Consider the following 21,537-nt stretch of genomic DNA (forward strand, 5'->3'; position numbering starts at 1 on the left):
TACCTTGCATGGCATAAGACGCTCATACGCATGGGAAGATAATGTAGATTGCACATTAAACAGATAAAGGAAAATTTTAACTCTGACCAGCAATTGATAAATCTAGTAAATAATACCATCACCATTAATATGGTAGCATTTTTTGTCCCCAATCCATAAGTCATTTCTGTCCTACACTTATTATATAATAGTAAGAATAAATAAAACTTGTCTGGGTCTTCAGGATGAGGAGTGGGCTACAATTGTCTCAAGAAGTTTGAAGCAGTATGTATTGGCGGGTCCCCAGAAGAGGCTCAGAACACAAGAATTGATCTTGATTTTTAAAAAGAAAAAAAGGGGATCCCTGGGTGGCGCAGCAGTTTGGCGCCTGTCTTTGGCCCAGGGTGCAATCCTGGAAACCCGGGATTGAGTCCCAAGTCGGGCTCCTGGTGCATGGAGCCTGCTTCTCCCTCTGCCTATGTCTTTGCCTCTCTCTCTCTCTCTCACTGTGTGCCTATCATAAATTTAAAAAATATATAAAAAGAAAAAGAAAAAGAAAAAAAGTACAAAATAAAGCATAGGCAAGACTCAGGAAGCAATTCAGATGCAGAACTTTCTGAGAACCCCTAAAGCAATATGATACCTCAGGAGGGACCTCTTATCGTACACTCATGGCTCAGAGCCTCCATGGGAAGATATATCAGGATGCTTACTCAGAAAATCTGTCATTCAATAGTTTCTCCATACTTACATGTATCTACAAGAGTTTACATAAAGTTTCTCTTTAAGGAGTAATATGATAGGGGTGCCTGGGTGGCTCAGCCAGTTAAGCATCCTGATTTTGGCTCAGGTCAAGATCTCATGGTCCTGGGATCTAGCCCCACATCAGGCTCCCAGCTCAGCAGAGAGTCTGCATGTCTCCCTCTCCTGATGCCCCTCTCCCTGCTCACACTCGCTCTCAATAAATAAATATTTTTTTTAAAAAAAGAGCAATATGATGAAGTAACTCTAACTTAAAACATCCTATAAAGCTGTTGTAATTAAGAGCTTCATGTTGACGTAAAGACAGAGATAAAGATATAATAAAATAATATGAATTTTAATAATATGTTAAATAACATAAAGAAGTAAAAAATAAATAAATAAAAAACCCACAAGGAAAGAAAACAGCTTTCAATAAAGGGCCCTAAGACAATTAACTGCTTGAGAGGAAAATCATTTTAGATCATGTTCTGATATCATAAACCAAAATAAATTTCAAGTGATCAAAAATATGCTAAAATAAAATAGAAGAAAATAGTGATATTCTACTAACCCCTGAACAGGAAGGATATTCTTAAGCTTAAATCAGTAAGATAAGTCATAAAGGAGCAACATATATGACTCTGGAAAAGTCAAATTTCACTGCATAAAAAATAGCAAAAACAAAAGTAAAGTAGAATAATTCTTTGAAAGGATAGAAATATTGTCTTCAAATACAGAGTAGATTAGTCATTCTTCCAAAAATGGACAGCTTTTCACCTGCCCAAACTTGTTCTCTGGTTGCTGGGAGGTAAAAGTTCTATTTCCCTATTTGTGACTCCCAACTCTTTCTGCTGATAGAGAATGTACAAATCAAAATAGTAATTTGGAGCTATAATTCAATTAGGTACTAGCATAATAACATTTCTTTTTAGGAAAATACTGTATAGGCAACTCTTTTAGCTTATAAAATTTTCATTCAATACTATTAAAATAGGAGTTGTGCAAGTCACAATAACAATATAAAAGTTCATATCCCCAGGTCAGGAGTCTTGGAACTCTCAGTAGAAATCATTTTAGTTTTCATTTCTCTTCTTTAGGGAAGAATACCTTTTGCATTTTATATTTTGTATGTATATTTTGCGTTTATATATACATATAGATGTATACGTATGTGTGTTGTGTATATAAAATATATATGTGGGTGGTAGTGAATTTTTAAAGAGATTTTTTTAAAAAAACATACATTTTAACCAAAAAAAAGGTATTTTATACATTAGGAAAAAGTTCTTTTTGCCTAAACTTTTGCCACATTATCAAATTAAGGGAGACCACCTGACATTGTTTTATGTAGATACATTAATTTAACACATACTAGACTAAAAGTCGTCAAAGTGATCTTCATGATAAATGAGACTTTGCTTTACTTGTACATGAATTTCAAGACCAGAATGTGGATTAGACTTCAGAATTATGAGACAGCTTGATTATCAATAGTTCCAGAAATTCATGGATCTAAAATAAAGAACAATCTCTAATCAAGCATACAACTATGTGGCAGGTACTGTGCATTAAGAATTAACTGCATTTTGGAGCACCGGGGTGGCTTAGTCGGTAAGTGTCTGCCTTCAGCTCAGGTCATGATCCCAGGATCCCGTCAGGCTCCCTGCTCAGCGAGGAGTCTGCTTCTCGCTCTCCCTCCACCCCTCCCCTCTGCTTGTGCACACTCTCTCTCTCCCTCTCTCTCTCAAATAAATAAAATCTTTTTAAAAAGATAAAGAGTTAACTGCATTTTAATCTTTACCATAATCTTTTAGATTTTTTTTCTTCTTTACCATAATCTTATAAAGATTATAACAGACTCTCACAGACTCTGTTAACATTTTAGAGATGAGAAAATGGAAGCTTAGCAGAGTTAAGAAATTTGCCCAAAGTCACATAGGTAACAAATGGTGACACTAAATCTAACCCAGGAACCTGAGTTCTTAATTACTATTTTATTCTAGACATTCTCACTCACTACTGATTAGCCTAAAATAACAGAAGGCTAGTTTTTTATGAAAATTAAACAGTTCCCCTGATGCTAAACAGTAAAACAGAAAGGACAAATGCAGTCCATTTTCAATATGTTATTAAAATTATATTCAATCAATTGATACGTGTGCAAATATGTGAATAAGGACAAAAATTTATAGATTTAGTCTATGCTGGGGATAAAATTATGGAAGATACTTTGAAAAACCATCAAATGCAAGAAAATTACTGATCACTTGGGTTTTTGTGACTATTTCATTATTCAATCACTAGGAAATGTTCTATGAATAGATGATGTTTAAGTATTAAAAATTACTCTTTTTAACTTGGTTTTTTTTTTTTTTTTTTTTTTACACATACCTACTTTTTAATCCTGATAGAAACTTGAGGTAAATTCTACTATTATAGGGACACCTGGGTGGCTTAGCGGTTGAGCATCTGCCTTTGGCTCAGGGCATGATCCTGGAGTCCCAGGATCGAGTCCCACATTGTGCTCCCTGCATGGAGCCTTGCTTCTTCCTCTGCCTATGTCTCTGCCCCTCTCTGTGTGTCTCTCATGAATAAATAAATAAAATCTTTAAAATTTTTTCTACTATTATATATATTTTACATAGAGGAAAAATAAGTACTTTTTTTTAAAATAAGTACTCCTTTTTAACTTTGATTCACAAGACTTTGATCTTAAGCTAAGAAATCCTCTATGCAATTTCCAGCATAGCATACCATGGTATCTCATATGATATCCTGATATAGGTAACAAAGAGCAGGATATTAGCTCTTTAGAAATAGTTTTTACTCAGTAAAACAAAATTCTTATTTTAATAAAGAGCAAAGAAAAGTGATACCAAACACAAAGAATTTAAAAAACATTGCATATCAGCAGAATTGTCCCTACACATCTATTATCTGATCCCAGCATGCTTTTCCAGCAGTTCCAGCCCTTTTGTGTTAGAACTCTTATTTTTGGATGAATGATCAATTGTTTCATGTTGACTTTCCCCAGCAAGCTATAGGTTCACCCCAGCTGCAAAAATTTTCTAAACTCTGAGCAAAGGCTCCATAGGACATACCAGGATATGATCTTTCAAACACAAACAGTATAACTCTGTAGGAATCTACTCAGGAATTTGGGAAAGGAACTTTGTGAGATAGGTAAGTTAGTAGCATTTATGACTCCTTGCAAATATGACCCCCAAAAAGTGGCTAAAGTCCACATATAATGATTACACTTAACTCTTATATACTGTTTATTTGACAAAAACTTCCCCTAGACTAAATACTAGCTATGCTAGTATCACTAGCTATGCTACAAAAAAAAAAAAAAAAAAAAAATTAAGTCAAAAGCTTGGAACAAGTTGTTCACCCTGTGTTAGTGCCAAGTTAGATATATGCCTTCTAATCTTCTAACCAAAAGTCAATAATGCTCAGGGCATCCCTTTAGGCAAATATTGATAACACACAGATTTTTCCCCAATAGATTGGATTTATTCCCTGCCATCCTTCCAAAAGGGATTGAAATTGAATGTCTAGGAATTTGAACAGAGTGGAAAATGTAAGAAACAACTTGACATATGTTTGCATAATTATCATACCCTCAAAGAAGTCTGGCAAAAATAAAACCAAATTTATTTCTTTGGGCCTTGTCAAATTCTTCAAGGACTGTAACCAGTTGCTTCCTAAACTACCAGAAAACTCCAGTTGAAGTGGATCTTGCATCCTGAATATGACTCAAAAGGGCTCTACACCAAGATGATACCAGTATCAGGACTTCATTACTCTCCATTTATAACAATCATGCTATAAAGTAAGTAAACAGTCCTCCTCCCCTCTCACAAATAGCTCTTTCACTTTCTCTCAGCCAATGCCTCTTCTTTTATTCCATTAATGTATCATAGAAGCATATCCTGTATTACAAAATGACACTTCATTACACAAACGGGCTTACACACAGTGGCAGAGACTTTTAATTATCTCCCAGTGTCCTCTCGCTCTTCTCTTTGGGAATACGCTTTTCCCAAGATGTGGTCACTTAACTAGAAACTACATTTCCCAACCTTCCTTGCAGCTACGTATAACCATGTGATTGGTTTCTTGCTAATAGGATCTGAACAGGAGTAATATGTGCAACTTCAGCCTTATCTCTTTAAAGAGAAAACAACTTGTGGCATCTGGCTGGCTCAGTCAGTTAAGCATCTGACTATTGGTTTAAGCTCACATCAGATCTCGGGGTTGCAAGACTGAGCCCTGTGTCGGGCTCCAAGTTCAGCACGGCGTCTGCTTGAGATTCTCTCCTTCTGCCCCTTTCCCTACTTGCATGCTCTCTCTCTCTCCCTCTCTCTCTAAAATAAATAAATCGTTTTTTAAAAAGAGAGAAAAAATAATTTGCCTTCTACTTCTCTATCCCATTTCTTCAGAGTCTAGGCAATCAAGGACAGCCTCAGGGAATAGCAGAGCAATACAAAAAGAACCTGGGTTTCTGAATGAGTCAGCAGCCTCCCTCTGGTTAGTTACTTACATTAAATATCTATTTTCTTTGAGCCACTAGGTTTCAGGATTTGTCATTGCCTCACCTGTATGCCAAAATTACAGACAATTATCCAAATTAGAACTTTCTCCTTTTTCCTGCTACTTTCATGTGTGTTGAAACATTGCTTCTCGTTACAGTTTTGCCCAGGTATGTAGCAGAAGGCTATATTATGAGGTCAATGTGTTTCCTCTTTTTGGACAAGCAAAAGCTATTTTGTGGTATATACCTCAACCACTGGGCTTAAACAACTGTGGTACTTCCAGACTGCGACCATTAGCTCTATGACATTTTTTTTTATTTCAATATACCATCAACACTATCCAAGATTTTTCTTCATTGTTCCTATTACTGAAACCCAAGTTTGGCTGCTCAATGCTCAAAAAGCCAATACTCAAGAGATGACTTTTGACTGGAAAGGAATTTGAGCTGTATTCATGATGCCAGTCATCTGGGGAGAAGGTGAACTCTTGTCCAAAAACCAACTTCAAGATTTCTGCCTGGCTCAGAAATTTTTAAAGGGGTTTAGGGCAGTGAATCAATTAAGGAAGTGCAGTAGTCTCTAACATTTCTCAACTATGTGCAGACTCGATGGTGCCACCTACAGATGTTAACACAGTGCTTAAGGTTGTGCAAAAGGGTCTGGTTCCTTAGTGCAGAGGTGGGATAGAGATGGAGGGCCACTGTGCAAAAGGATTGGGGATCCTTAGTGCCCCAGGGGTGGGGCAGGAGAACCTGGTGATGTGCAGATGTGCTCTGTTGCTCTCTTCTTCATAGGAAAGAATGCATGATCTATAGATATAGAAAGAAAGGCCTAATCAATCATAAGGGCTAAGGGTACTTACTAAAGCTTGAGGACTACTAGGCTGGCCAGAGGGGCAAAGGCAGCTTCATTCTTGCACTGAATCTTATTTCTGCCATTTTGATTATCATCATAAAACATCTGTATGTCTTATTACCCATTCTCTGCATGTGTCTCTCTGACCAAGGGCAATCTGGCAATAATATTATTTCACTGAAGTCACAAATCTCCTGACATCTGATAGATCCGCCCAAGCTCTCCCATTGAACCCACAGTGGCAATACCGCTACAGGTGTCAACCCCAGTTACAGTAACCCCAGGAACACATATTTTTTTTTAAGGTTTTATTTATTTATTCATGAGAGACACACAAAGAGAGGCAGAGACACAGGCAGAGGGAGAAACAGGCTTCGTGCGGGGAGCCAGATACAGGACTAGATCCCAGAACCCTGGTATCAGACCCTGAGCCAAAGACAGATACTCAACCACTGAGCCACCCAGGTGCCCCAGGACACACATATTTCTATCACTGATATAAGCCTTGTTGATAACATTCTTCAGCCTGGATTTATTGCAAAGAGATCACTCTTCTCTTTTGTTCTTTAATCTTTTTTGAAAAATGGCAAATGTTAAAGTCTCACTGAGATAATTCAAAATATTCTATGTAATATTATCTATGCTTTCCAATCTTTCTTACAACTAGGAAAGAAAAGCCTTTCTTTTCATTTTTGGTCACAAATCAGAGTATTTTCAAAGGGAAAAGAACCATAAGGACCATTTTTCCAGGAATTTTTAAACTGTGTTCCTGGCACCCTACAACTTCAGAGAAGTAGTTTACAGTATGCCTGAAGTGGGGTGGAGGGAAGAGGCTGAGTGGGAGGCACCAGGGTCTCCACATCCCCCCATACAACTGCCTTGAAACAAACCAAGTTTTCTTTCACCTTTTAATATGTTAGGGTTCAGTTTGAAATTTCAGTTTTAAAACAAACCTCCTAAATTTAAAAAGGACTGATCTAGTCCAAACCAGATGAGGTAAATAAGAGCTCAAGAGAGTGAGATTTACCTATGAAAAGAGAACTGACTGGTGGTGAAGCTAAGATGGGATCCAGTTGCAAGCACAGGGGTACAAGAACACCTGGGTCCAGGGCTCCCAAACAGACCAGATGTGGCCACTTGCTGCTGACAAAATCCGAAGAAAGAGAAGCAAGTAGTGGTGATGCAAGAAGAGAGCTGATTTCAGTGAGGCCAACACCAGGAAGATAGCGAACTAACATCTCAAAGACCATTTCCAAAATGCAAAATTACTTCCAGGTTTATATAAGGAAAATTTGGGACAAAGGTGGGTAAATGTGTGTAGATAGGTAGTGAAGGTTAAATAGACCACTGTCTTAGAGTCAATCTCGGGTGGGATTTTGCTGGCCCAGTGTGGTCCTTGTTGTTGAAAAGAGTAGCTCCTGTTCCCATCAGGGGAGATTTTGTCCTGAAGGTTTTCCACCTGAACACAGAGACAAGCTGGAAAGAAAAACCCAACCAGAAAGTTTCAGGTCAAAATGGAGGAAGCCAAAGTCCTCTTTCAATCTTAGTCTTGACATCTGGCCCAGAATTTTTATTTTATTTTATTATTATTTTTAATTTAATTTTTTTTTTTGGCCCAGAATTTTTATACCCAAGTTAGAGGTTATCTAAGAAAATGCGGCCACCCAACCGCATACAGTTAAAATGACACAGCTACTCTGGTGCTCTGTGACTACAGAAATTTCAACATCAACTTCAAATTTCTCTGTAATTTCCATTTGGCTTATACTTCAGAATCATGCTAGATATTTTAATTTCTGTATCCAATAATTAAGATATTGGTATTAACATTTTTCTATTTTAGAAAGGCAACTTTTTTAATCAAAAAAGAAATTATGACAAGAAAATTAAAATTTAAAACATCTTTAAAGAAAGGAAATTTTGATGTTGCAGAAGGCACAGGACTGTAAATTAGGAAATATGATTTCAAACGCCGTTCTGTACCAAAGAAATAGCTTTGTGCCCTTTCTTCACCACTCATATCATCTTGACATGCCTCAAGTTTCTCAGTTTTTAATGAGGTTAGTCTATACAACTTACAAGCTTTCTTCCAGATCTAAAAATCTAGGATTCTCTTTTCTAGGTGAATTCTGTTCACCTCCAGATCAAAAAATAAAACATGTAGCTATTCACTATATATCTCTGGGCACAATGTGTGTATATATACATTAACAATGTATGCCTACAAATCAAAGGAATCAAGCTTTTCATTTTACGGCTCTACTTTATGTTTTTCTCCCACTTTTTAAAATAAACTGTAATTTACATAGAATAAATTGAGCTTTTTCAGTGTATAATTCTGTGGGGTTTTCAGAATGTATAGTTATATAATCACCACCAAAATAAGATACATAAACAGTTCCATCATGCCAAAAAATCTGCACACCCCTTTATAGTTAACCCCACACCATCCCTATTACCTAGCAACTACTGCTCTGTTTTCTGTCACTGTAGTTTCACCTTCGTTTCTTTATGTATTTTTTTTTTAATCTTGGGCCTGCTTACTTTCTTACTTTTATCTATAGCTCTGAAAGTTAAATACACACTGCATCTACCCTGATGGTTGCCATATATCTTGTTTAACAACATCTCCGTGATGCAGGCAACACTGCACCTATTTAAATATGAGGAAACTGTGCCTCACTAAAAGAAGTAACTTCCCAGAGTCACACAACTAGTCAACACTGAAGCCTCACTTCTTAATGACCATAGCACCTCCATACAGCTCCTAGTTCAGCCTACCTCCAGACTTCTTTTATGTGAGAGCAAAATTAAAATTATTTTTTTGAGCCTGTGTTGTTTTTAGTTTTCTATCCCCTGAAGCCAAATACAGCTTCATTTCTTTTGGATCTTCTCTTTTGGAACTCCTCTCAGGAGGACATAAGCCACTTACCACTATGGTGAGCTTACCAGACCCAGGGAAATATTATAGTTTAATTCATGGCATTACATTTTTGGAGCTCTGATTGTTGTCACAGGTTCTCTCATGCAATTGTCCAGATAGTTTCAACATATCAATATTTCAAGATTATGTCCTTGGGAAAGACTTTGGGAGTAGGGAAAGCAAGTGGATTCCAAAGACATGCACATTCCAAGGACTGGGTAGGAGGTGATGAGCCTCCAATATCCAAAGTCTATCCCACAGGTCAACTGGCAGTCATACCCTCTTCCAACAAGAATGTACTTTGACCTGTGGCAACACCCAGAGCTCCAAAAATGTAACACCATGAATCACATTTTCATTTTTAAATTCGCCAGATGAATACCCATTCTCCAATTCAACTTGCACTACATATTTTTTTAATTGCTAAGCCTTTATTTTAGCATGCACATTAAAGGTATACTCTATGCCATACTCATATTCATAGAAATGGGTTTGCTTTAACAAAGGCAACCCTGATGTTCAAATAGGACAAATCTACTTCACACTCACAGATGGAAAACTTCTTTTAATCCCTTCAGAATATCTTGTATGGTGGAACACCACTCCTTGAACCATTTTTCTTATTCTTCAGTCTCTTGACATAAGAAAAATAGTATCTACCATAGGAAAGAAGACTAGAATGGCCTATAAGTTAAAAAAAGACACTTATGTGGGGAAGAACTAAGGCCTGCATTTTAAAAATGTACTTTCGCATATGCATTTATGTTAAACAATCTGACGAAAGTTCATAAATATTTACTTCACATTGCAATCTGCATACATATTTTTATGTAAGATAGAGGAAGAATATGATTAAAACATCAAACCATTACAAGAACATGCACAAGGAAGTTATTTGAATGAATGGATTAAACATAAGGGGAAATGCTAGTTATTTAGTGTTGAATCACTAAGTAACAGGAAGGGAAAATAATGTTATCTAGCTTATTAGGTGATAGCATAATCTTGTAGAAATGTAAAGGAAGTCATAGTACATACATATCTCAGGGAAGGAATTTTTCTCTACTCTCTGTATAAGAATTGTGTCTTTTGTGACTAGGAGCTTTGTTTATAGCTTATGGAATTCCTGACTATTGGACCTGATTACATCTCTCTTTCTCTCTCTCCCTCTCTCTCTCTATTCCTCTCCCTCTCTCCCTCTCTCTTCTTGGCTGGTAAAGCTTAAAGACATACTTATGTGCCCCTTCCAGTAAGCAGATACAAATTCATGGTCTATGTTTTATGTTCTAACACCATTCTAGAGGTTATCTTTTCTTCCTAATCTTATTTTCTTTGCTTAGTTTAAATCATTCATCTTTTTAAATGTAGGTATTCCTGTACTATTTCTTAAATTATTTGTGGAACAACACAAAATCTAAATTAAATAACTAGTAAATTATGCTAATATTGGTATTTGTTGTTTGTGCTCTAGGTGTCATTTCCAAAAAATCATTACTAAGATCCAAGTCAAGATGCTTTATTCCTATGTTTTCTTCTAGGAGTTTCATGGTTTCAGGACTTACATTTAATTATTTAATCCATTCTGAGTTTTTGTGCATAGTATAAGATACGGTCCACTTTCATTCTTTTATATCCGAATATCCAATTATCCAGCATCATTTATTAAAAAGACTGCCTTTTCTCCATTGAGTATTCTTGACTCCAGTTCAATTTCTTTTTACAAGTGAACTCAAATTAAGAGAAAAACACGTCTGCTATAATAATTTTGTGGATATATGAATCACTATAACAATATTTTACATAGAATAAAATAAATCAAAATGCTTAGCACTTAACAGTTTTCACTGACAATGTAGAAGGAAAGAAGGGGGAAAATATTTTTTCTTTTTAGAATCCTTTGCCTTTGGGGCACTAAGCTGGATCAGTAGGTAGAGCATGTGACTCTTGATCCTGAGGGTGAATTGAGTTCAATCAAGCTCCATGTTGGGTGTGAAGCCTACTTAATTAAAAAAAAAAAAAAAAACTGGGGTGCCTGGGTGGTTCAGTTGGTTAAACGTCTGCCTTCAGCTTGGGTCATGATCTCAGGGTCCTGGGATAGAGCCTTGCATTGGGTGCTCTGCTTAGAAGGGAGTCCGCTTCTCCTTCTCATTCTCCCTCTGTGCTCTCTCTCTCAAATAAATAAAGTATTTTTAAAGATTAAAATTTAAATTAAAAAAAAGAACTACTTAAAATCTTTGCCTTTGCGTTAGTCCCTGATCCAATCCAGCTCTTAAAGTTTTCTTGTCTTATGTACTAATGTTCAATATCATTAAACTGAAACAGTTTAACTGAGAATGTTCCAACGTATACCTCTTCTAAATGAATTATTACATATTAGTTGCTTTATGTGTTTCCTCTCACTTTTAAAGATGTCCTGATTTGAATGATAAATCATGATGGATTTCAGTAGTTCTCAAAAATGGTAGATATTAAAAAAAAAAAAAAGGTAGATAGTATAAAACCATTCCTTGTTCCCAAAGGACCATGACATGTCTCTAGGAGAAACTTTTTGATGCCAAAAGAGAGGAGAATCACTTTCTGAATACTGTGGCTAAACGTTTTCATAAACTGCCACTTTAATTATCTAGACTTAGAGCATATGTAAGAATTTCTGTAAAAGTGCCTGAAAATAATTCTAGTAAATTTTACTAGAATTCTAAGTGTGTCAGGTTCACACTAAACACTTTATTTACATTATCCCATTTATTCCTCAATACAGCCTTGTATATATTATTCCTACTAACACTACTTTAGAGATCAGAAAAATTGAAGCTTACAGAGGAAAAGCAATTTATCTAAGGTTACATGGATAGTAAGTAGCAGAGCCAGAATTCAAACCTAAAATTAACACTCGGGCCAGAGGTCTCTACAAGTAACTATACCTATGTCTCACAAATACTTGTTATCCTCTTGAGTGGTATTAGCACATCAGGAAAGCCTTTTCTCATCCGTCTCCACCAACTCCCCTAAAACATATACAATTAATCCCAAAAATTTTATCTTGAGAGAGCCATTCTCTCTGGCTTTATGTAGCTAGGTGTGGTGGTCATTTTGGGATTGCCATCCTTTGTTTATTTTTTGCTTCACCTATTTGAAAAGTCCTTGATTTAAATTGAAGATTCGTGTGGTTCTGATGAAAGAGACTCCACCTTCCAGTCTAAGAATGAACCTAAGATCACCTAATTTTGTGCATTCTTTCTTTTGACCATAAGGATTGGCCCAAAGATGGGTAAGTGACAAAACCTGAAAGCCTCAATATTTATAGTAAAATCCTGGGACGGGGACACAGACTGATTTTTATACTAGGCATGAACAAAAACATATGTAGTCCTTTGAGCTACTGGTATTCATTTAGAGGGCTTAAAGACAGAAGTAACCACACAGAATGCAGAGCAGAGAAATGGAAAGAAATTAAGTCCTAGGCAGCACTTGATAATCCATTGGATCAACCTTCACCTGTCTTTGGCATTTTAGTTATATGAGTAAGTCAATTTCATGTATCGCTTAAGCCATTTTGAATTAGGCTATTACTTGCAACTGAACTGACCTGAATTAATATATAAGGGATAACATTAGAAAAATGGGCCTGTGGGGTGGCCAGGTCTCTTAGGAGTAACATTTGGAGATGTGAGATATGACACATCCCAATTTTATCAAGGGCTGGCAAAAATTACAATACTTTTTTTTTAAGATTTTATTTATTCATTTATTTATTCATTCATTCATTCATTCATTCATGAGAGACACAGAGAAACAGAGAGGCAGACACATAAGCAGAGGGAGAAGCAGGCTCCATGCAAGGAGTCCAATGTGGGACTCGATCCTAGGACTCCAGGATCACGCCCTGGGCCAAAGGTAGGCGCTAAACTGCTAAGCCACCCAGGGATCCCAAAATTACAATGCTTTATAGGTCACTGTGACTCTCCTCCATGTAGTCAGCTACCTACAAAAGTATTTTTAAAAATACTCCAGTTCAATTTGAATACTGAATACTCCAGTTCAATAAATTTCTCTATTTCCTTTTAGTTCATAAAGGCTAGTTCCATATCTTATATCATTCTATTCTCATAACAATGATAAAAGATAGGTATTACAATTCCTGTTTTATAGATTTAAAAAACTGAGGTCATTTTTCCAAGATAATAAATCTATCAAGTGGCTAAAAACAAGGATTCAAAATCAACTCTTATGAATCAAATTCTTTTTTTTTAATTTCTGCTACCCCAAGCAGAACTGGATTTCAACTACCCATAAAATTTAATGATGGGCCTGAGTTCTCTAAGACAGCTGAGAACAATGGCAAGTGTTATTAGTGTACTAGTTCTTGCAGTATTTTCCTGGGGATACAAAATATAAATGATATTTATAAGGTATAAATATATATATCCTACCTTTAATACCCATTAATGGCCTCAGATTCTGCCCTTGAATCGTCTAAGTGGAATGTGTCTTGTTTTCCCCTTGTTAATTCATCTCATAAATAGATTCTTCACATCCAGAGGGACCTCTTTGATTATTTGTGGTTTTTGCCACTCCTTGTCATTAAATGGAAACAGCCCAAATTTCTAAATAATCATACCAAGAGTTTAAAAATAATAGCATTTTATGTCTTTCAACAATGCTTTGATAAATGTATCATTATTATAATTATTGTATACATGAGGAGATAAAGGCTTAGAAAGGTTAAGTAACTTTCCCAAGGCCACACATTTACTAAGTAACACAGCTGCAATGCTATCCCAGATTGGCTGGATTTCAAAGACAGTTTCTTCAACAGCTATGCTACAATAACACCCTCTGCCTAGGTCCATTTTTGCCCAACCCATATTTTGTTAGAATTCCATTCCTCAACTGTTGACATACTGCTCTCTCACTGTCCAGTTCAACACCTCCCATACCACACCCCCATCACGAATGAGATCATGACAACTCTAGTTTCTAATATTTCTATTCTTCTCCACCAAACCAAAACTTCTTTTTCTCATGACCTGCCCTGAGATTGTAACGAGTGATAATAGGTAATCAGATAAATTAAACATTGCTAATGTGTTGATATTTAGTGTGTAACATTTTCTCAGTGAAAATTATATTTTAACCATTTAAAATAGATGTTATAAGACAGTGACCAAGGGACACTGTAAATACTATGAACATGTCAGTGGGGCTGGAGAGTTAAAAGAAAGGCAGTATTCTAAGTCAGCGGCATTCTGACATCTGTAAAAACTACTGCATAAGTCTCTCAATTCATTGCTGTGTAAGACTACTGTAGCTACTAGCCACCCATCATTAACTATATATATGAGAATTGCTCAAGTAGAATAATAAGGACAAAAACCTTCAGTGTTCTCCGCCAAAAATACAGGAATAGCAATATGTTTGCTCTGGCCAAAACAAAGAGCTCACCTGTATGCCCTCACCTCACTGAACCACATACCTGCAGAAGATAAACTGTGGGATGTTTTACGTGTTTGTTGACTTTGTGAGAAAGTACACAGGGCTAAGTGAAGAAAGTCTAGCAGATTAAACATTTGAATGAATGGTCAAAAAAAATCTCAGATTCTATACTATAGAATAATAGTCGTAAATCATTATTAGATGTCACTTGCTTTGTAAAAATTTCATTCAGGCCATAATATTTTTAGTGTCCTGTACTCCTATCTCAAAACATTTTTATTCCTCAGAAGCAATCTCTCCACTTCTATCACTGCTTCTCAAATCACTAAGCCAAGAGACCATACCTTATAGCTATAAGAACACAGATGCCCAAGCAAATGGAAGAAAAGCAAAGATTATTCCATTTATTTCAGTGCCATATCATTTTGGCCTGTAGCTTGATTTTCACTGGTTTTTTAATGAGATTTGCATCTCTGCCTATTTGTGCTAAAGCTTATTTTCATGAGATTATCATTTCTCATATTCACTTGTCTGCAAGCGTTTTTCTTTTTTGCAAAGATGGGTACAGCACTACCCAGAGGGAAGGTGTCAAATCACTCCAGTAAACAGGTGCCATCCAAAAGAAGGCTCATAAAAAAAAAAAAAAAAAAAAAGAAGGCTCATGTCCACATCAAATTTTTGGCAAAAGGTGGCAAAAGAGTGCCAGAAAATCTGATTTTACACATCACAACAGGCATGATACTGCTGTTCAGAAACTCTGATTTTTCTGTATAGTACGACACTATTCTAAGTCAAGACATCTTCCAAAAACCCACAACCAAGTGCATGCCTTCTACACATGCTAGTGGACTGGGGCTCAGAATACAGCTGAGGTCTTACCTAGTCTATAGGACTTATTTAATTCCTATTATATCAAGGTGGACCAGAGATTACCATATCCTCGCAAAAGCCAGAAAAATAGTCTTTAGAAAACATCAAATATTATTGGCACTTTACTTCATTCAAAATGATGTTCTGGTGTTAATTCAATAATGCCTATAAGGTTGTTTAGCTCATTTAAAGCTACTCTACATACATGCAGTGCTTGTGACAACAACTGCTGAATGTTTTGCCTACTTGCCCTATAGTGTTCAGATAACTGTTTCCTAAGAAACACCTTCTTTCTCTAATGCCCAGTAATGCCTTCAGTTCTTACACTGTTTCCCTGACCATGGCCAAAAAGAGATATCTTGAGTATAAGAGATATTTAAACTATCACTGAATCTTGTCTGTTCCATTTCTCTTAACCCTCTATTCCAATCTCCATCACCACTGCTACCAACTCCATCAAAGCTAAAGGATCTCTCACCCATATTTCTGCAGTATCAGCATAACTGAGCCCCTTTCTCCCAATCATGCCCAATTCCATCCACTTCTCACTTGGCAAGTGTTTTGTTTTTGTTTTTGTTTTTGTTTTGTTTTTGAAACATCATGTTTCTTCCCTATTAAGCTTCACTTCCCATTTTCTTAGGCTAAAGTTAAAATCTTAATGAGAACTACAAAGTACAAGAGGATCAGGGCTATGTACCACTTTTCCATTTTCAACTTTTTCTGCTTCTCCCATCTTTCTGCTCTTCATACTCATCATGGTCCCCCTTGCCTCCAAACCTTGAAATACTGATCTCTATCTACTCTCAATGATCCCAGCTACCCCATCACCCAGCATCCCTCTAGCACTGTACTGGTTCATTTCTACTCCTCCTATAGTCTCAGCTTTAACTCTACCTCCCCAGGGAGTCTTTCTATGACCATTGGTTCCATGTCAAATCCCTGTGATGCATTCTGATTATACTCTGTACTTCACTTTTCTTGATACTATTTAACAGTTGGAATGATTTGTTTTCTATATTTCCTACTAGGTGGTAAGTTCTGTGATATCAAGAATTCTGTCTGCATCATGCTTGACAAGGTGTATACCCAGTATTGAGCACATAAAGGGAACCCAATATTTGTTGAATAAATTAATGAAGGTAATAAAACTCTGATTCCTGTTCTAACAAGAAGACTCCAAGAAAAAATTGCCAATACTAGGATAAAATGCCCACCCAGTTGTCATCGTTTCTAGTAATAGACTCTGATTCCTATTAAATTTGCAGAACTGTGTGGTATTTTAAGTATAAATGAAATGAATATAAAATCAAAAGAGCATCTTGAAGTCAGTTATGCATTCTGCATGGAAAAAATTCATCTAACTACATGTAAATATTTATGTGTATAATAATATACCTCTACTCCTACAATGTGTGCTCCATGCTGATTTTCACCCCTAAGCAAAGTGTAGAGACAGAAAAGTAAAACTGTGCGCATGCATGTGCACCAAACATGGTTAAAATACTTACAAAGTAAGTGTATATATGTTTCCATTCCTAACCTATCTAATTTGTTTGGGATCATCCTCCTCTTTGCTTTTTCTATCATCTCATCCTTTCTTTCACTGTGGATTTTTCCACCAACTTTACTGAATATCTTAGCAGAAATCATTTGTTTATTTAGTGACAAGTACATTCAAATTTAAAATTTTCCAGAGCTTATCCCTGAACAATATGTTCCTCAGAGACTTTACTTGATAAAACAACAGCAGGCTCAGTTTAAAGATAGTAGGCAGAGTATCAAAGACATGAGTGGAGAAATAACAAGGATGATGAACCAGGAGTTTCTAAAATATACCTGGATTTCTTAAATCTGTTTTTGCTCTACTCATTATTTAGAGAAATACATAAAATGCAACATTCTCACTTTTTTTGTTGTGGGCTCTAATTTTTATTATGAAAATATTGCCTCATAAATAAAATGAAAGAGAATGATTCAATGAATTCTATATACCCATCAACTAGATTCAATAACGATCACAGTTTTGCTACATTTGTTTCATTTCCATTTTCCACGTATTCCCAGACATTGTATTAGTTCTATTTTACATAATTCAGTATTCAACCCTAAAATATATATGTAATATATTTAATATACATTAACAATATATAAATACATAAAACTGTGATCACACTACCATTCTCACAACAAACAAAAACAGCAATCATTCCTTGATATCTCTTTAAAGTTGATTTGTTTGAATCAGGATCCAAACAACACCCACACATTACATTTGGTTGTCATCTCTCTCAAATCTATTTTAATCCAGAGAGGTTCCCCCTCCAATTTTTATTCATATCTTTGACTTACTACAGAAATCAGCCCTGTTTTCCCTTGGAAGGTTTGACATGCTGGCCTTGCCTGAACACTTAATTTTTCTTTCCTTGTAATTTGTCTTTAAAATAAAATATATCAAAACAAAAAGTCCTATTTGCCAGAGATGTCCAAAGATTCCAAAACAATTTACAATATTTGTACTATATTTGACTTTTCCAAGTTATTTATTTGCATATACTCAGTGCTATTATCTGTATTTTGATCCTATCTATTTCAATACTAGTTCAGGAAATGAGGTGAGCTTGATCCTTCAGAATGAAGGCAGCATGGTCAGACTACAAATCTTGGAGAGGTGGGGAAAAGAAAAAAGATGGGTGCTGACAGACTGCAATGTAGCAGAAATGAAAAAACAAGCAAGGGCTAAGGAGAAAGACAGACTTGGCATCCTAACCCTGTCTTTGCAACTTACTGATTGTGTGATCCCAAATGAACTGTCTAACCTCTTTGTGTCTCAATTCCTTTATCTATAAAACAGAAGTAAGGGTAATCCTATCTACATTACAGGATCATTGTGAGGGTTAAATGAAATAGCATGTGTAATGTGCTTGTATGTTACCTAGTATATAAAGGACAATGTTTTTAAGATACTGGAAATTTAACTGATAAAAAATGGAGCATATCATGGATTAGTCTACTTTATGTACAGTGCTTTTTTCCTCAATCTGTTAAGAACATCCCTAAAATGAGGCTATTTTTATTTTATCTCTCTAAATCTTACCACATGTAAAACTTTACACCGTCAAGAGAATGAGAAGACAAGCCACAGACTCTGAGAAAATATTCACAAAAGACATATCTAATAGAGGAACATGCAAAGAACTCTTATTATCCAAATATGCAAAGAACGCTTAAAACTCAACAATAAGAAAATGAACAACCCAATTAAAAAACAAGCAAAAGACCTCAACAGACACCTTGCCAAAGATATTAAGATAGCAAAGAAGCATATGAAAAGATGTTCAACATAGTATGTCATTAGAAAATTGGAAATTAAAACAATGAAATGTCATACCTATCAGAATGGTGATGATCCAAAACACTGACAACAGCAAATGCTGGTGAGAATGGAGAGCAACAGGAACTCTCTAATTCACTGCTGGGGGCGGGGGGGGGGGGGGGGATTGCAAAATGGTACAACCACTGTGGAACACAGTTTGGCAGTTTCTTACAAAACTAAACATACTCTTACCACACAATCCAGCAATCACACTCTTTGATATTAACCCAAATGAGCTGAAAATTTATGTTCACACAAAAGCCTACACTCCGATATCTATATCAGCTGTATTCATAATTGACAAAACTCAGAACCAACCAAGATACCCTTCTATAGGTAAATGGACAAATAAACTGCAGTATACCCAGATAATGGAATATTACTCAGCTCTTAAAAGAAATGAGTTATCAAGCCATTAAAAGACCTAGAGGAAATTTAAACGCATATTTGCTAACTGAAAAAAAGCCAATCTGAAAAGGCTAGTGTGTGATTTCAAATATATGACATTCTAGAAAAACCAAAACTATAAAGATAGTAAAAGGATCAGTGATTGCAAGGAGTTGGAGAGGGGAGAAGGATGAGCATGTAGAACATAAGAGGATTTTTTAGGGCAGTAAAACTATCCTATATAATACTATAATAGTGGCCTGTAGCACATACAGTACAATACAAAGAGTGAACAGTAATATAAACTATGGAATTTGCATGCTAATGTCTCAATGTAGGCTCAACAATTGTAACAACTGTTCCCCTCTGATACGGGGATGTTGATAGAGAGTCTATGCCTGCGTAGGGCTTATATGAGAAATCTGTACTTTCCACTCAATTTTGCTGTGAACCTAAAACTCCACTAAGAAATAAAGGAGAATAAAAGTTTATTGTCATCATTTCCATCAACCTCCTGTCAATCCCATCACTTTTTATAAGCACAACTTATTTTCCTATTTTTAATTCTCTCCACCTACTACCTTTGACAAATATTTACTTCCGTGTATCCATGACATGTGTATATGTGTTTTCTTATTACTGCATCATCCTTCTATAATATAAGTTTCAAGAGAATAGGACCTTTTCCCAATTTTGACCACTGTATACCAGTGCCTGGCTCATAGTAAACATATAGTAAATATTATTGAATGAATAAGTTGTCCTTCTTTCTTATAGCTAAAGTAGATAGTTTTTAAAATATCAGTCATAGGGTTGCCTGGATGGCTCAGTCAGTTAAGCATCTGTCTTTGGCTCAGGTCATGATCCCAGAGTCCCAGGATCCAGCCCCACATGGCATGGGGCTCCCTGTCAGTAGGGAGCCTGCTTCTCACTCAGCCCCTCCCCCCATTCGTATGTGCTCTCTCTAATAAATAAATAAAATCTTTAAAAAATATATCATTTAAAAAATAAATAAAATACCAATCACAACTTGAAGTCCAGAATTGTGATGTCTCCAGCTTTGCTTTTCTTTTTCAAGGTTGCTTTAGCTATTTAGGGTCTTTGTGGTTCCATACAAATTTTAGGGTTATTCTAGTTCTGTGAAAAATTTTGTTGATAGGGATTGCATTGAATGTGCAGATTGCTTTGGGAGCATAGGTTAAGTAGGTGATGGGGATTAAGGAGGGCAGCTGTGATGAGTACCAGGTGTTGTATGGAAGTGATATATCACAATATTGTACACCTGAAACTAATATTACACTGTGTTAACTGGAATTTAAATAAAAATTTTTAAAAATCAATCATAGGAAGATCTTAGAAATTAGTACACTTTTAACAATTGTATTATTTTATTATTATTATTTTAATAATTTTATTTTTATCCAAAATGTTTTCCGTCCAGATGCCACTGATTCCTACTGAGGATTTCTCTTTAAAAATATGGACTTGGGGATCCCTGGGTGGCTCAGCAGTTTAGCGCCTGCCTTCGGCCCAGGACGCGATCCTGGAGTCCCGAGATCAAGTCCCGCATCAAGCTCCCGGCATGGAGCCTGCTTCTCCCTCTGCCTGTGTCGCTGCCTCTCTTTCTCTCTCTGGGTCTATCATGAATAAAAAAATAAAATATTAAAAAAAAAGAATTGCTTTAAAAATATGGACTTACCTCATACCAAGGTTTTAAAGATTATACTTTTTTCCACTTTGCGAGAAGAATCTAGGTAATAATAGAAAGTGATTCAAGTAAAATAAAAACTAACAAAATTGATAAGGAAGAATAAAAAAAGTCACCTACATTCTTTTTCAGATTTGTTTGATTTACTTGTTTGTTTGTTTGTTTGTTTGTTTGTTTGTGAAAGAGTGCACACAAGGGCAGGGAGGGGGCAGAGGAAGGGTGGAAGCAGACTCCCCAGTGAGTGAGGAGCTCCATGTGGCTAAATCCCAAGTCCCAGGATCATGACCTGAGCTGAAGGCAGATGCTTAACCAACAGAGACACCCAGACGCCCCTCCCCCACAAAAAGTCACCAACTTTAAACTTTTGCCTTGTGCTCTATTATAGAATCCCAGATGGAGATTTTAGAAAAGACACTGAAAATCTGGACCATACAAAAGCAATGAGAAGCTATTTTCATTTTTAAAAATTTTAAAGATTTCCACAGATGTCCCTTCCATGCCTCCTCAGGTATTTTGATTTCTTTTACTTCTGTCATAATTTCCCATCAAATGTATGAAACAATCACCTTTCCTCTGTACTTCAAATCACTTGTCTTCTAAATAGCAAGCTTTATTGTAGCTCATAATGAATTTGAATAATGTCAAGTTACATAAAACCATTTCTAAAAGAAACCCAGAAATAGACAAGTGACCAATTATTCTGGTTCATGTTCAAATAGTGAGATTT

The 21,537-nt window shown here is 36.0% G+C and overlaps 1 long non-coding RNA gene across 7 annotated transcripts in view; it reads right to left on the bottom strand.

Moving 5' to 3' along the window:
• The window catches only part of LOC140636825 (uncharacterized), a 492,878-nt gene that overhangs the window by 390,744 nt on the left and 80,597 nt on the right, over positions 1-21,537 (bottom strand). For 3 of the 7 annotated variants that reach the window (XR_012034054.1, XR_012034056.1, XR_012034055.1), the window contains one exon: positions 7,375-7,592. The exons of the other annotated variants lie outside the window; for them this stretch is intronic. This is a non-coding gene — a long non-coding RNA (uncharacterized lncRNA). Of the gene's footprint in view, positions 1-7,374; positions 7,593-21,537 lie in introns of those variants that run through there. 7 annotated transcript variants of the gene reach the window in all.

The sequence above is a fragment of the Canis lupus genome, chromosome 1, assembly GCF_048164855.1.
Source record: "Canis lupus baileyi chromosome 1, mCanLup2.hap1, whole genome shotgun sequence".
Classification (NCBI taxonomy): Eukaryota; Metazoa; Chordata; class Mammalia; order Carnivora; family Canidae; genus Canis; species Canis lupus.